Source organism: Macaca fascicularis, chromosome 10, assembly GCF_037993035.2.
Source record: "Macaca fascicularis isolate 582-1 chromosome 10, T2T-MFA8v1.1".
Classification (NCBI taxonomy): Eukaryota; Metazoa; Chordata; class Mammalia; order Primates; family Cercopithecidae; genus Macaca; species Macaca fascicularis.
In genome coordinates, this window is record NC_088384.1 from 24,660,365 (window position 1) to 24,675,023 (window position 14,659).

Consider the following 14,659-nt stretch of genomic DNA (forward strand, 5'->3'; position numbering starts at 1 on the left):
CCTGCCCCAGTGAGCAGAGCTGGAAAACAGAGTAGAGAAAGGACAGAGAGTAAGCAAGAGGCAGAGATGGGATTGCAACCCAGGTCTTCTGGGCCCCAGCTGAAGTACTTTCCTCAGCCCCATAGTGCATTTGAAACTTGCTAAGATTTTTTAAGAGACTTTGCACTACCAAACCAAGAGATCAGTCAATACGTGGCCCTATAATGGAGGCACTGGAGGCATCTTTCAATCGTCAGTGCTGGAGGGGTCCTCCCTCTGTGATGGTCTTATACTTTATACAGCCCAGAGTTCTTTCTTCTCTGACCTCATGGAGCTACCCATTCCCTTCTAGAGGCATGAAACAGTGAGGGACAGGTGTTCTCCCCAAAAGATGCTTTTGGCGGCAAACTCTTTAAAAACAATCCTCTTCCAATTCACCCACCCCCACGCAAAGTTCACTCTGTTATCATAGGAAGAAAAGTGTTGTGAATACAGCACAAGCTGTGTCATCGGACAGAGGTGAACTTGAACCCAGCTCCGCAGCCATAGAAAGTCCGTTCACCTCTGCTGTGCCAGTCATTTGTTAAAAGTGTACTGGGATATTGCTGGAGTTATGGAAAGCCATACATTCATGTGTGCACCCATACATATATGTTCAGTTTTTATATAAATGGGATCATATTGTGCACCGTCTTCTGCAAATGGATTTTTTTTCACTTATTGCTTCTTGGTTATCTTAGAATGGGTCTTAAGAATGCAGGCTTTAAGGTCAGGTGCAGTGGCTCACACCTGTAATCCCAGCACTTTGGGAGGCCAAGGTGGACAGATCCAGAGATCAGGAGTTCAAGACCAACCTGGCCAACGAAGTGAAACCCCGTCTCTACTAATGATACAAAAATTAACTGGGCATGGTGGCGGATGCCTGTAATCCCAGCTACTCAGGAGGCTGAGGCAGGAGAACTGCTTGAACACAGGAGGCAGAGGTTGCAGTGAGCTGAGATTGCGCCACTGCACTCCAGCCTGGACGACAGAGCAAGACTCCGCCTCAAAAAAAGGAAGAAGAAGAAGAATGCAGGCTTTAGAGACAGATCACGTGGTTTAAATCTCAGGTCTGCAACATGCTGGCTGGACGTCCTAACATCCTTCACAAATTTGCATGTCATCTTTGCACAGGGACTATGCTAATCTTCTCTGTGTCATTCCAGTTATAGTGTATGAGCACGACAAAGGTCCTAACCTCCTAATCCCACCTTTCCTGAGTGTTCACATCTGTCAAATGGGAATATTAATCGTGTGCAGGTGTACCTGAAAGGATTAAATGATGGAATGCAGGGAGAGTGCTAACTCCTATTTAGGGTTTGGTAGATGCTGACTAATATTATTCCGAAAATTTGCTTTGGTTATTTTCAGCTATCGTACGGCATTTCAGAGTGTGCTTAACCTTTATCCTGTTTGTGGACATTCAGGACTTTTCTGTATGTATTATGGAACTGCATGTCAAATTGGGGGATGCAGGTTCCACTTGAAATTGATCACAGCCATTATTGCTCAGAAATTGAGTGGTTACGAAGGCAGAAAATATACAGGAGGAAGGTTTGTTTTGTCAGTATAATGTTGATGTTTTACAATGAGAAAGTGCTCATGGAACTGCTCATGAAAGAGGGAAAAACAAAAAGGTAGAGAAAGAAAAGAAGGAAGGGGAGGAAGAAAAAGATATAGAGGGTGGTAAGTGGAGTGTCAAATGACAGGCACAAGATCTTGAACATACGAGGCCTGCCTCGGATGATGGCAGTTACAGTGTCATCATCCCCTCCTAAAAGTCATGATCCCAGGTCAGGAGCAGTGGCTCACACCTGTAATCCTAGCACTTTGGGAGGCCAAGGTGGGCAGATCACCTGAGGTCAGGAGTTCAAGACCAGTCTGGCCAACATGGTGAAATCCCGCCTCTACTAAAAATACAAAAAATTAGCCAGGTGTGGTGGCAGGCGCCTGCAATACTCAGGAGGCTGAGGCGGGGAGAATTGCTTGAACCCAGGAGACAGAGGTTGCAGTGAGCCGAGATTGCGCCATTGCACTCCAGCCTGGGGAACAAGAGCAAAACTCTGTCTCAAAACAAAAAAAAAAGGTCAAGATCCCAAAATTATGTGGAGTTTCACCAATCTGAGACAGTGAAAAAAATCTTTCAGGCTCACTGTTCTGAGGCAATAATAAAGGATGGCAACATGTGTGCATGCATGGCTGTGTGTTTATGTGCATGCACACGTGCATCTTTGTGTGTAATTGTGTGTAGATGTGTGTGAGCCTGTGTGTATCTCTATGCATGCCTGTGTGTGTATTTGTATATGCATGCTTGAGTGTGTGCATCGTGCACATACATGTCCTTTTCTGCAAAGTGATTTTTTGCATTGATTGCTTCTTGGGTATTTTAGGGTGGGACTTACTCTGTGTGTCAGTGTCTGCATGTACGTGTGCCTGGATGTGTGTCCTCATGTATGTGTGCACATCTCTGTGTGTGTGCATACACATATGTGCATGTGTTTCCTCTTGGGTCGACAGGAATCCCAACAAATAAGGTGATGTATAATGGGTGCGAAATAGTTTTGAAAGCTGCCCATTCTATACGTATGTAGCTAAGGAGACTTCACATTCATGTCCAGAATGCAAAGCCATCCTGATTGATCCCCCTCTCCACCTTCCACTTTCCCTTTGCTTCCCTTAAATTCTCTAATTGTCATCTCCATCCACACAAAGAGTAGCGGATCCTGCAGCATATAACCTTCCCTGACTTAGTCACTTGAGAAAGCCAAGCTTTCTGGCTGATGGAAGATCGCCTCTAATTATCATCTTAAAAATTATGTTTGGGATGAAAATCTCTGTAAAATGCACTATGCTCTTTGATAGTTTGGACAGGGCCCCTTGAACTAAATCTCAGATCTATCATTATGAGCATCATTTGTTTTCCAGTGAGAAATGAAAGGCTCTGTACAATGCCAAGGGGTCTCCCCCTCTGCCCCTTCACAAAATGGCCCTAGACTGCACAGTTTTTGCCATTAGTGAGGCTATTCTCAAATAATCCTACCTATTTCTGATGCCCGTGAAGACACCACCAGCCAACTTTATTGGCCTTTATTACCTGCAGCTTTTCCTTCTCCCTTTTTATTTGTTGAATTCAATCTGTAGACAGGAAGATCAGCTAATCACCTTTGTTAGTACTGTGTGCAAACCAAGAATAGCTAGGCTCTAAGTGAGATCCAAGGGCTGCTGATTAGCATAAAGGATTTAAAACAATAGGATCCTTGCTCTTATTGGTTGTTGGGTGGACAGTAAAAGTCCTGATTCATCAAATTAAAGGAGCTGCACCAGCTGAACCAAGGCTCCATCTACAGTCCAGGTATTGTGCTAAGCACAGGGGTTCAGGGATGTCAGAGGCTGTCTGGATATGATATCTGAGGATTCGAGAGGGGTGACTTGTGGGTGGGGGTGATGTTCCAGAATAAAACGTGGTCTTGGCACTTGAGATTTGGATCTATTTGGCAGTACCAAACATTTATGCTCACACAATAGATACACGAGAATAGATGTCAACACTCAGAGACACCCACACTCACATATTAGGCAGTGCATTCTGAGGGCTAACCAGGGAGTGCTGCAGCTGTGCACCTGAGGCATTTAGGTGCGCTGGGGAAGGATGGGAAGGCTCCTCCCTACTTTTCCATCATCTCTTCTATCAGGGGAGCATTTCATGGCAACAGACTAGGGAGAGTGACAGGAGATCTGGAATCTAGCCTCTGTACCCCAAATGACTCTTACGTGATTGTGACTTTAAGTATGGCCCTTCTCCTCTCTGGGCCCCACTTTAAAATGATGAAATTGGACCAGATGATATCTGAGGCACCCCTGAGTTTAAAACACTCCTCGAATCTGATTCTGAGAATGTGATTGATAATAATAAACATCATGTGTTAAGTGTTGACCACCTTCTATTTCTTCCTCATTTAGCCCAATACAGTGGGTGCTGCTGCTTTCCCATTTTACATTTGAGAAAACTGAGGCTACAAGCAATTAAGAGGCCCGCCCTAAGTCACGCAGCTAATTAGTGTCAGAGTTGCAATTTGGACCCAGGCAATCTGGCCCCAGAGTCTGTGCTCTTAATCACTATGCACTGCGCTCCTGACGTCCTGCAAATTCACCCTTCTGGAGTCTTGCAGACAGGAAGGGTCACTTCCTGTCCCCCCTCTGTGATTCCCCATGCCTTGTCTGGGTCTTTGTTAGTAACATCTCAGGGCTCTCGAGGGTTGAGAGAGAGGGAAGAGGAGAACCAGGGTCTCCGATGCCTTGGAACTTGAGGCAGGCTGGCACCCTGAGGTCCCCGGGCACAGTTCCCCGGCACGTTCATCTGGCGCCGGCGGGCAGATGGGTATGCTGGCCAGTCCTGCCAGCCTGCCAGCTGGCCCGGAGCACCCGGTGGCTGGCACCTCGGCCACTCGGATGGGCTGCCAGCCCGCCTCCCACAGGCATGCAGCTGGCAGTGAGGAGCAGATGGGCCGGCCGGCCGGGCCGTTGGCTCTCCGTTACGCTGCCAGCTGGCTCCGCTGCACTTGGTGTCTTGGCACCTCTGGGCTGGCGTTGGTGGGCAGGAGGGCTGACATGTTGGCTTCCTATAGACGGGCAGCTGGCACAGGCAGCAGAGGGGAGGGTTCCTCGCCCCCTCCTGGCTGCTCCCTTAAATGCCCAGGAGTCTTGGTCAATGGGAACTGAAGCCGGAATCCACCCCGCTGTTGTCCTGAGGAGTTTACTGTAAGAGCGAGCTTCCTCTCCCACACCTCCTAGGATCTGCATTGATTTGCACAAGCTCTGGCCTCCCCAGGACCTGACACCTTCCTGCCCCTGACTCCCAGCGCTCTAGCTCCCTTCACGTGCCAGGGAAGGAGTGTCCCCTGGCAGGGACCCCCAGTTCCTGCCAGCTTCTCTCTGCCTCCCTTGAAGTTGGGCCGCCAGTCCTTTTTCAGCTCGTCTAATTCAAAGGCTCGGCTTCTGTGAGTGCCAGAGAACTGGACTCAGCAAAGGCTGGAATCCTGGTGAGATGCTCCATGAATGCCCAGGAGTCCTGGTTCCAGTCCTTGCATGTTCTCATGGGTGCTGTGAGAACACATGCTTCCCTCTTCAGGCCTTGGTTTCTCTATCACTTCTTTCTTATTACCCACTCAAAAATGAATAGTTCAGAATAAAACAGAATCCTAGATAAACCATAACACGTTCATGACCCCTGACATTCTAGGTGCAAGCTTATGTATTTGGATGCTGTTACCTGTTGAATCGTGTCCAGAAAATGATGTTAAAATCCTAATCTCCCAAACTTGGGAATGAGACCTTATTTGGAAATAGGATATTTGCCGATGAACAAACTAAGATAAGGTTATGGGGTAGGACCTAATTTAATATGGCTATATCCTTATCAAAAGGGGGAATTTGGACACGGACATACATAGAATGAAGATGATGAAAAGATACAGGGAGAAAACAGCCATCTACAGGACAAGGACCCCTGGGATCACAGGCTGCTAAGAGAGAGGCTTGGAACAGATACTGTCTCACAGCCTTCAGAAGGAGCCTGCCCTGTCCATACCTTGATCTATAACTTCTGGCCTCCAAACCTGTAAACAAGTAAATTTCCCTTTTTCTCAGCCCCCTGGTCTGCAGCACTTTGTCATGGCAGCCCTAGAAAACCAACACAGGTGAGCATGCCAGTTTCTGGGGGAAGGTTCACACGTTTCATCAGGTCATCATGGGGGCTCATGATCCACCCCACCTCAAATTACAACCCAGTCCTACATGGGCTTCCCACGAGGTAGCATAAGAGCTGTCTGGCTGGGTGCGGTGGCTCATGCCTATAATGCCAGCACTTTGGGAGGCCAAGGCAGGTGGGTCACTTGAGGCAAGGAGTTCGAGATCGGCCTGGCTGACATGGTGAAGCCCCATCTCTACTAAAAATACAAACTATTAGCCAGGCGTGGTGGTGCACACCTGCAATCCCAGCCACTCAGGAGTCTGAGACAGGAGAATCACTTGAACCCAGAAGGTGAAGGTTGCAATGAGCCAAGATTGTGTCATTGCACTGCAACCTGGGTGACAGAGTAAAATTTCATCTAAAAAACAAAACAAAACAAAATAAAAAAAGCTGTCCTGAACGCTTCAGGCAGCCGAGTTAAGGTGCCTTTTACCTGCTGCTGAGAGCACTCTGAACCACCGATACTATTCAGGGACAGTTATTTCAGGGGTTGACTCTCCTCATGGACATAAAATGGCTGCAGAAGCCCCAGCATCACTCCCAGATCCAATCACACTTAGAGATACATTCTGAAACCCTACATAATAAAGTGTAAAGCACAGAAATGGATATGGCAACATGGTTTGGGCTATCCAGGGGATTTTTTATTCAGACAAACTGAACCCATTACCCATTATTTCAGATTTAAAGGAAGTAAAGATCAGCCCCCTTTTCATATCTAGCTTTGGATGTGATATCAGAAGACCTGGAGTCTAGCCCCTACCCCCTTATTTTCTAGCTTTACAGACTAATTATGTAGAGCCTTCAACTGGAAAGCAAAAAAATATGAGTCAAGCAACTTCAGGCATGGTGGCTCAGGCCTGTAATCCCAGCACTTTGGGAGGCCAAGGCAGGTGGATCACAAGGTCATGAGATCGAGACCATCCTGGCTAACACGGTGAAACTCCGTCTCTACTAAACGTACAAAAAAATTAGCCAGGCATGGCAGCGGGCACCTGTAGTCCCAGCTACTTGGGAGGCTGAGGCAGGAGAATGGCGTGAACCTGGGAGGTGGAGCGCTCAGTGAGCCAAGATCATGCCACTGCACTCCAGCCTGGGGGGCAGAGCAAGGCTCTGTCTCAAAAAAAAAAAAAATTAATATCATGTCATCTTTTAATTCCACTTCTAGGAATCAATCTGAGGATGTGCATCAAACTATGGAAAAAGTTTTATTTAAGAAGGTGCTTATTGAAGCAGTTGGTTTGTAAATTTAAGAAACAAAAAAAGTGAAACAACTGCCCTGGATGGGGTTGGTGGTTTAGGATACTCTCAGCTGCAAGTAACAGGCATCTTAACTCGGCTGCCCGAAGGAGTCAGGACATCCACTATCTTACCTTATGAGAAGCCCAGACTGAGAGTGCAGTGAGAAGGTGCCTGCAGAGGTCTACATGTTAGCTTTTTTGCCTGGGCTCACTGTCCTCATGGACACAAAATGGCTGCAGAGATCCCAGCATCACATCCAGATCCAGCCATATTTAGAGAAAGAATGGGGACATTGCCTCATGAATGCCTCTTTGTAAAAGCCAAACGAAGTTTCCCAGGGGCCCCCAGCAAATTTTCCTTTATATTTCATGACCTGTGATCGTGCCATATGTCCAGGTCTTAACGAACCTTCACAAGATGAATAAAGTGGCTGTAATTGGATTGGTCAGTCAGGGCCTCCTCTCTGAGATTGGAGGCAGGGCTGGCTCCGGGACACTGATGGTGGACTTGGACTCTATGAGGAGGAGGAAAATCGGTGTAGGAGCTCAATGTTTAGCAGGTAGTCAACAGGATGGTGTGGTCGTCGCTGGTTGTAGGATAGTTACAAATGAAAAAGTTAAGATTATGTTAAAATTAAATGGCAAAAATAAATAGGTGATGAAGATTGAGCTGTACATGGCAAGGATTATCATCAATGGAGAAATGCATTCTTGGAAATCGGTAAGACCAGCACCCCAGTATGATTAGCAAATGTGAACATGTCCGTGGGATATAAATATCTACTAGCCCATGAGAAAAGTAAAAGTGGTATCCCTAATAATCAAAGTATTTTGCTTACAACGCTGGCCACGTTTATAGAATCTGATTTTTTGAGGAAACAGGCACTCAACTGCATTAACAATGGATACACAAATGGGCACAACAAGTTGGCCTTGAGGTCATGCCTGTTTATTTTTTTAATTAAGGTGAAATTCACATAACATAAAATTAACCGTTTTAAGGTGAACAATTTCAACGGCTTTCTGTACATTTATAATGTCATACTACCATCACCTCTACCTAATTCCAAAGCATTCTCATCACCCTAAAAGAAAATCCTATACCCCTTAACCAGTCACTCCCCACTACCCCTCCCCACAGCCACTGGCAACCACTAATCTACTTTCCGTCTTCGTGGATTGGATTCACCTGTTCTGGATATATCAAATAAATGATGGATCATGTGATCTTTTATGTCTCGCTTATTTCACTTAACGTGGTGGTGTCTTCCAGGTACATCCATATTGTAACATGCATCAGTTCTTCACTCCTTTTCACGACTGAGTAATGTTCCATTGCATGTGCCTGCTTTTTGACCTGCCAGTTTCACATCTGGAAACTTATTCCAAGAAAATGATCATGAAATTTTGCAGAGAATAGCTACCAGGACCTTTCTGAATGCATTATTTAGATGGCCACAAGATGAGACTTGGGAAAGTAATTATGATTTATCTGTATGACAGGATATGAGGAAGGCAGCATCCATTGTATTACAGCAGAATATTTCACAATACCAGAAACTACTTACAATTGCTCCTCAGCCTTTTGGCTAAGATCAAGTATTGAAACTACTTGTGGCATGGTGATACTTCCATTAAAAGCGTATTATAAAACCTTGTGTTCTGTATGACCCCCTTGTCAGTCATTGCTTCTGTTATAAAGAGCATTTGTGAGGTGTGGAACGTCTACTGTGCATCAGGCACTGTTCAAGGTGCTGAATAGAAAGCAGTGATTTAAATAGACAGAATCACTCATTTTGGGTAGTGTGCAACATTATAGTGTGTGTAACTTTGGTGGGGGCTGATGAATGGGCAATAGGGGGTCCCCTGGGGGAAGGAAGGAGGTGATATCCATGTACTTTGAGAGTCTAAATGTATAAGTAGAAAGAAGTATGGGTGGTAGATTATAAGTAATCTTTATTCCTTTCTTTTTATGTGCTTGTAATGTCCACATATTTTTCAGTAAACTTGTGTGTTATTTTTATAATCAGGAAAAAGAAAGCTGACTTGTAACTGGTAGACTTATTAAGAACTACTATATTACAACACCAAAATGAATATAATTGAAATGTAAATTATATTGCAGAATTTAAATATTGTAGACTCTATGCTTATAATCATATATATGTGTGTACATGTATATATACGTGTGGATATATGTGTATGTGTGTACACATATATACACATACACATGCGTGAATATACACATACACATGCGTGTATATACACATATATACACATACACATATATATAAAGCTGTGTAAAAACCAGTTGCTTTGTATCATAATTGACACATAGTGGGTATTCAATAAATTCCTGTTGAATGAATGGATTATTTGTCTATTTGCTTCTTATTTTTTGTATTTCCACATTTTCCTCAGGATCATGTGGTTTCTTTTTTTGAGACAAAACATCAACCAATTATTGTTTTATTTTAAAATTTTAGTCATATAATACATTTGCAAGGTAAATAAACTTTAGTGTAAGGAGCTAAACAAGACCAGGTTTACACGGTGTCTTCTGCCTCATCGTAGGCCTTCTAGAAATGTTTGTCTCTTTCTTTCTCCCTGGAGTCCTCTAAAAAAGATCCCATTTACAAGAGAAAAATTGACTCCTCTGCAATTGTTTCTCTCCTGTACATCTGTGATATAAATCACAGCCTTCTTGAAGAGCCTCTTCAGAGCTCATAGACTCTTAGAGTTGGGGGGAACCTTGAAGATCCCCAATCCTTTCTCACTCCACCCCAATATACAGATGAGGAAACTGAGGTCCATGGAGGAAAAGTGACCTGCCCAAGGTCACACAGGAGACAGTGACAGAGCAGGAGTGGGAACCCACTCCTTACTTCTTAAAGTTTACTTCCTCCCATCTTACTGACAGCTGCCTCTGCCAATTTTAGCATGAAGCATGCTCATGATGTTGGGGGGCCTCATGCTCCTTGGGAGTGAGTGTGTTAGGTTTTTTTGGAGGCCTCAGTTTCCCTACTCAGATCCGCGCTTCCATTGGAGGATGCCTTCATCCTTGCAAAGAGACAAAGTCCAGCTTCACGAAGGAAAGCTCTAGAAGGCTCCCACTCTGCCTTTGCAGCTACTGCAGAACTCTGACTGTGAAGGCCAAAAGAGACATGTCTACAAATGCATTTGACGTTTCCTGAGGGCCTCCCCTGGGCCAGTTCCTGTGTTGGGCTTCAGGGATGCAGAGACAGGCACAAACCCTCCTCTGCTAGTGGAGGAGAAAGACAAATGAACAGATGACACATAAACATGATGGAGCAAAGTCCCAAGTCCCAGGGAGACCAGTCTCAGGAGAGGGGCTGATGGTGTTTTAGGGCAAACCTAGATAGAAGCTTCCATGAAGGCAATGGCCTTAGCAGCAAGTTCTTGAAGCAGAAACTCCTAAATCAGGGTTCAGAGATGGGATTATTGAGACCAGGGAAACCACTGACATTGTAAACAAGATGGTGAGAATGTGCATTGATTTCCTTGGGAGAGGGTGTACAATTTCCCATCTGGTTGGTAAAATGGATTTTAGTCTCTACTCCTCCACAGGGATTTTAAGAAGCACTGTCTTACTGGATAAGGAGGCATGTCAAGTGACAGCAACAGTGTGTCCAATGACAAGGGATGCAATGTTACGTGGCATGTTGGAAAAACAGAGTCCTTAAGGATGGGGCTCCTGGATGGTGGCAGCAAAGCATGGGAATAGATGGGGCCCACATCAAGAACCTCACACTAGAAAAGGGTTTTACCAGGTAGATGCATGAGGAAGTTTTCTTGAGTCCTCTGTTGATTTCAGAGACAGTCTTTTGCATTTCACGCTCTGCTTTAAACCTCTGATTGCCTAAGATTTCCTAGAGCCCTGTGGTCCCCACCCGGCTCTGGAACAGATTAAGTGCCCCCATCTTCTGCAAAATGGGCAATGCTAACATCCCATATTGCAGAGGAGGAAACCGAGGCTCAGAGCAGGGGATGTGGATTGCCCAAAGTCACAGGGTTGGAGCAGATCCTGGGTGCATCTGTTATCTGTCACCCTGGGTTACCTTCTACACAACCTTGAGAGCACCTGCTCACAGACCACAGCCAAGCCCTGCCAGAGAGACCCAAGGAGGGGGCCGTCCACACCCCCTCCCTCTCTTCTGTCCACCTCTGCATCCTTACAACTCCCTGGCCATGTATAAAACATTCCTAGAAACCACTTATTTCTCATGCATTTTCCATGAGGTCGGGCCCAAGTTAAAACATATAAACATAAAAATATCAAGAAGCACTTTAAAAAAAAGAAAGAAAGAAAAGGCTATGTTTCATAAAATACCAAGAGACCAATTTCTGCACTTGCCCTGTTCCCCTGGCTGGTCACCCAGGGTTGTTCATTCTCTCCTCCTTTCTCTTGCCTGCTTTTCTCTCCTCTATCAACTTTTCGTCTTTCCCTTTCAGCTTCACCTTTTCCATTTTTCTTTTCTCTCTTCTTTTTCTCTTTTCTGGGCTCATTTCCCCATCCATTTACCTTGCTCTCAAAGTTTTCCTCTGTCTGCGTTTCCACCTGTATTTCTCTGGTTCTTTCTGGCTGTTTTCCTCTTTCTCTGCGTGTGTGTGTCTCTGATTCTCTTATCTGTGTCTTGCTGAGTAAGCATCCTTTGTTTTCTCCTTGCTTGGTTTCTGCCAAGGTTCCTTCTTGCCCCTCGTACACCCATAACAATAGCTAAAGGTCAAGGAAATGACAGTGATCCCAAGAGTTGGTGAAGATACGGAGCCACTGGAACCCCAGCCACTGCTGGTGGAAGTGTAAATTGGCGCAACCACTTTGAAAACTGTTTGGCAGTTTCTACTAAAGCTACAGGTCTATTTACCCTGTGACCAGATATCCCATTCCTGGGTGTATTCCAAGGAGAAATGAGAGCTTTTATTTCCCCAAAGGCGTAGAGGAGGGTGTTCATGCCTGCTTGACTCAAAGTAGGCCAAACTGGAAACAGCCCAAATAGCCATCCACAGGAAAATTGATAATTGAATTCTAAAGCGTTTATGCATTGGAATATTGCACAGCAATGATAACAATGAACTACCGCGACACGTCACAACATGGATCAGTCCCCAAAACGTTGTTTTTAAGAAAAAGCCTCAACACACAATAGTATACGCTGTATAATTTCATCTGTTTAAAGTTCAAGAACCGGCAAAACGAATCTATGTGCCAGAAGCCAGAAGAGTGGCTATCTTTGAGGAGGTGTGCATTGACTTGAGTGGCACAAGAAATCCTTCTAGGGTGTCCGAAATGTTCTATATATTGATCTGCGTAAAGTACAAACATGGGTAAAATATCCATTACTCTGCACATAAGATTCGTGCAGCTTACTGTAAGTTATAACTCCATTTAAAAATAAAGAAAAATTAATAGTACATAGAATTGCTTATTGTAATCATTATGCTAATAATAATTTTTATTAGCACAATCGGCAAATGATTTAGACTCAGGACCCATAAACTCATACATGTTTTCGATCCCACTGATTAAGATGAAAGCGGGCATTTAGGTGCCCATGGCTAAGAACTCATCTTCCTACTAGACTGAGTTGACTCCTCAGATGCCTCCAACGTCACTGTTACTAGGAGAGCCACACACCCTGGGACCATTTGGAAAGACCTTCCTTGGAGAGAGAAAGACTGCTCCCATTCCCAGGTCTCACATTTATGGCATCTGTCTGATGCTTTGTTATTTTATTTCCTGCTTCATTGGTAGCTATCATGATTATGGTATAACTCAACACTTAACTTTGATAACCAAGTAGTTAATTAATAGCACAAAACCCAAATCCAAGTTAACAGGAAGCGGGTGGTCTAGCTGGAAACCTCAAGGAAATTGTTGCCTCTGTAGAGCCATCAGAAAACTATGACAGCCAACAGGGGAGGCTGAAGGAGAACCAAAACTCCAGCCCTGGGACTCTGAAAGGCCTTTATTTATGTTTTTCTTCTTCATTTGAGTCCTCCCAGGAGGGGAGGAAAACACAGAACCCAGCTTTCCTGCTTCAACAGCGTGGGTGTGAGCCCAACACACATAACCCTTGAAGGCAAACTAAAACCCACTTATTTTCATTGAAAGGGAGGAACTAGGGCCAGAGGGACTCAGGCACTATTAGTTAAATAATGGTGCTTAAAAATGCATTGAATTTAGCTGCCTCCCCACCCCTAAAAAAATCTGGAATTTTCCTATTGAGTATACTTTTTTCTCTTGCCCATGAATATTAATGCTTTTCTCAGAGAGCTCTACTTGAAAAAAAAAAAAAAAAACAAGAATAAATTAAATACCTACAGATTTTTCTAATTCCTCTTTTTGGTGACATGCCGTCATTACATCAAATTACTGAGATGGGCCCGCTCTTTTTTTTTTTCTTTTTGGGTGAAAATTATGGAATATAAAGTATATGTAAATGGTGCAAAGGAGGAAAAAAAACTGTGAAGGAAGAATAGGGGAAGGAAAGGCATTAGGTATTCCGCCGGCGTAGTAGTCAGCCAATTAATCAAGCAGTGGCGAGAAAAAGATGCAGAAAGGATGAGTTCGCCCTTCATGTTGATGGGGCCGGCGCAGGGCAAACGCTACGGCACCTGAGCTCACGGTTAGGCATGCAGAAAGGGATCATGGGAATATCTTCCCGTCTTTGTCTTTCTCGTGAAGGATGGAAAATGTCAAGCTGTTGTTTGGCTGGATTGAGGGGGATGGGGGTGGGGGAGAGTCGAGGAGGATTCACAGTCTGGTGAGGCAAGGTTTTAACTCTTTGAGGACATCTCTACCTCCCCTCCTTCCCCAGCCCCAGCTCCACCTTCTCCTTCTCCCAGCCCCCAAGCACATCTGTAGGGAACTCTGCCTGCAAACGGCAAGTGGGAAGGCGCTGATTGATGGTGACATGCAGGCTGGGGCAGCCTGTGTGTGTGTGTGTGTGTGTATGTGTGTGTGTGTGTGAATGCGCATGTGCGTGCATGTGTATGTGTGTGCATGTGCATGCATGTGTGTATGTGTGTGTTTGTGTGTGTATTTGTGCACACACATGTCGGGGGCGGTCAAGAGGTATTTTTCCTCTCCCTCATAAGTGTTCTTTGTTCATTCTGGAAATGAGCGTCCATGACCCCTTCTCTCTCTAACCCTGTCATGTCCCCTTGGAAGTGAGCAGTGCCTTGAAATCAAAGAGTGGCTGCAAATACGATGGTTGTAGTAATGAGGCTTTGAGGACACAACCAGGGCTCCCTCTGCATGGCCCTCAGTATGCTAAGCCCACCCAGGAGGGTGGCCTGACAGGTGTCCCCTGGAACCATCAGAATTCCAGGATGACTGTAAGGACTGGCCACTCCTAGGACTGGTGCTCAAAAGAGAATTACAGTGCAGGGCTTATCACTCACACTAATAATGATGATCACATAGTAATGTAATAATTAGCCAACTTCACCAGCAATGCCTTGTCCTGATGCCTTTAAATTTCCACATCATTTCACTATTTTTAAACTCTGGAAAAACCACGGTCCCAAGGAAAGATGTATCATTAATTCACTCATGGAGAACATGGGTATTTGATTCTCCCCATTTGCCCTTGGAATGGACTTGGTGAGCACTAAGTGGTCTATTTCG

At 44.9% G+C, this 14,659-nt stretch overlaps 1 non-coding gene across 1 annotated transcript; it reads right to left on the minus strand.

Annotated features, from left to right (window-relative positions):
• Positions 1 to 1,107: 1,107 nt before the first annotated feature.
• Positions 1,108 to 1,211, minus strand: LOC123567315 (U6 spliceosomal RNA). The gene has a single exon (XR_006690236.2). It is a non-coding gene; the product is annotated as a U6 spliceosomal RNA (small nuclear RNA).
• Between the last annotated feature and the right edge of the window lie 13,448 nt (positions 1,212 to 14,659).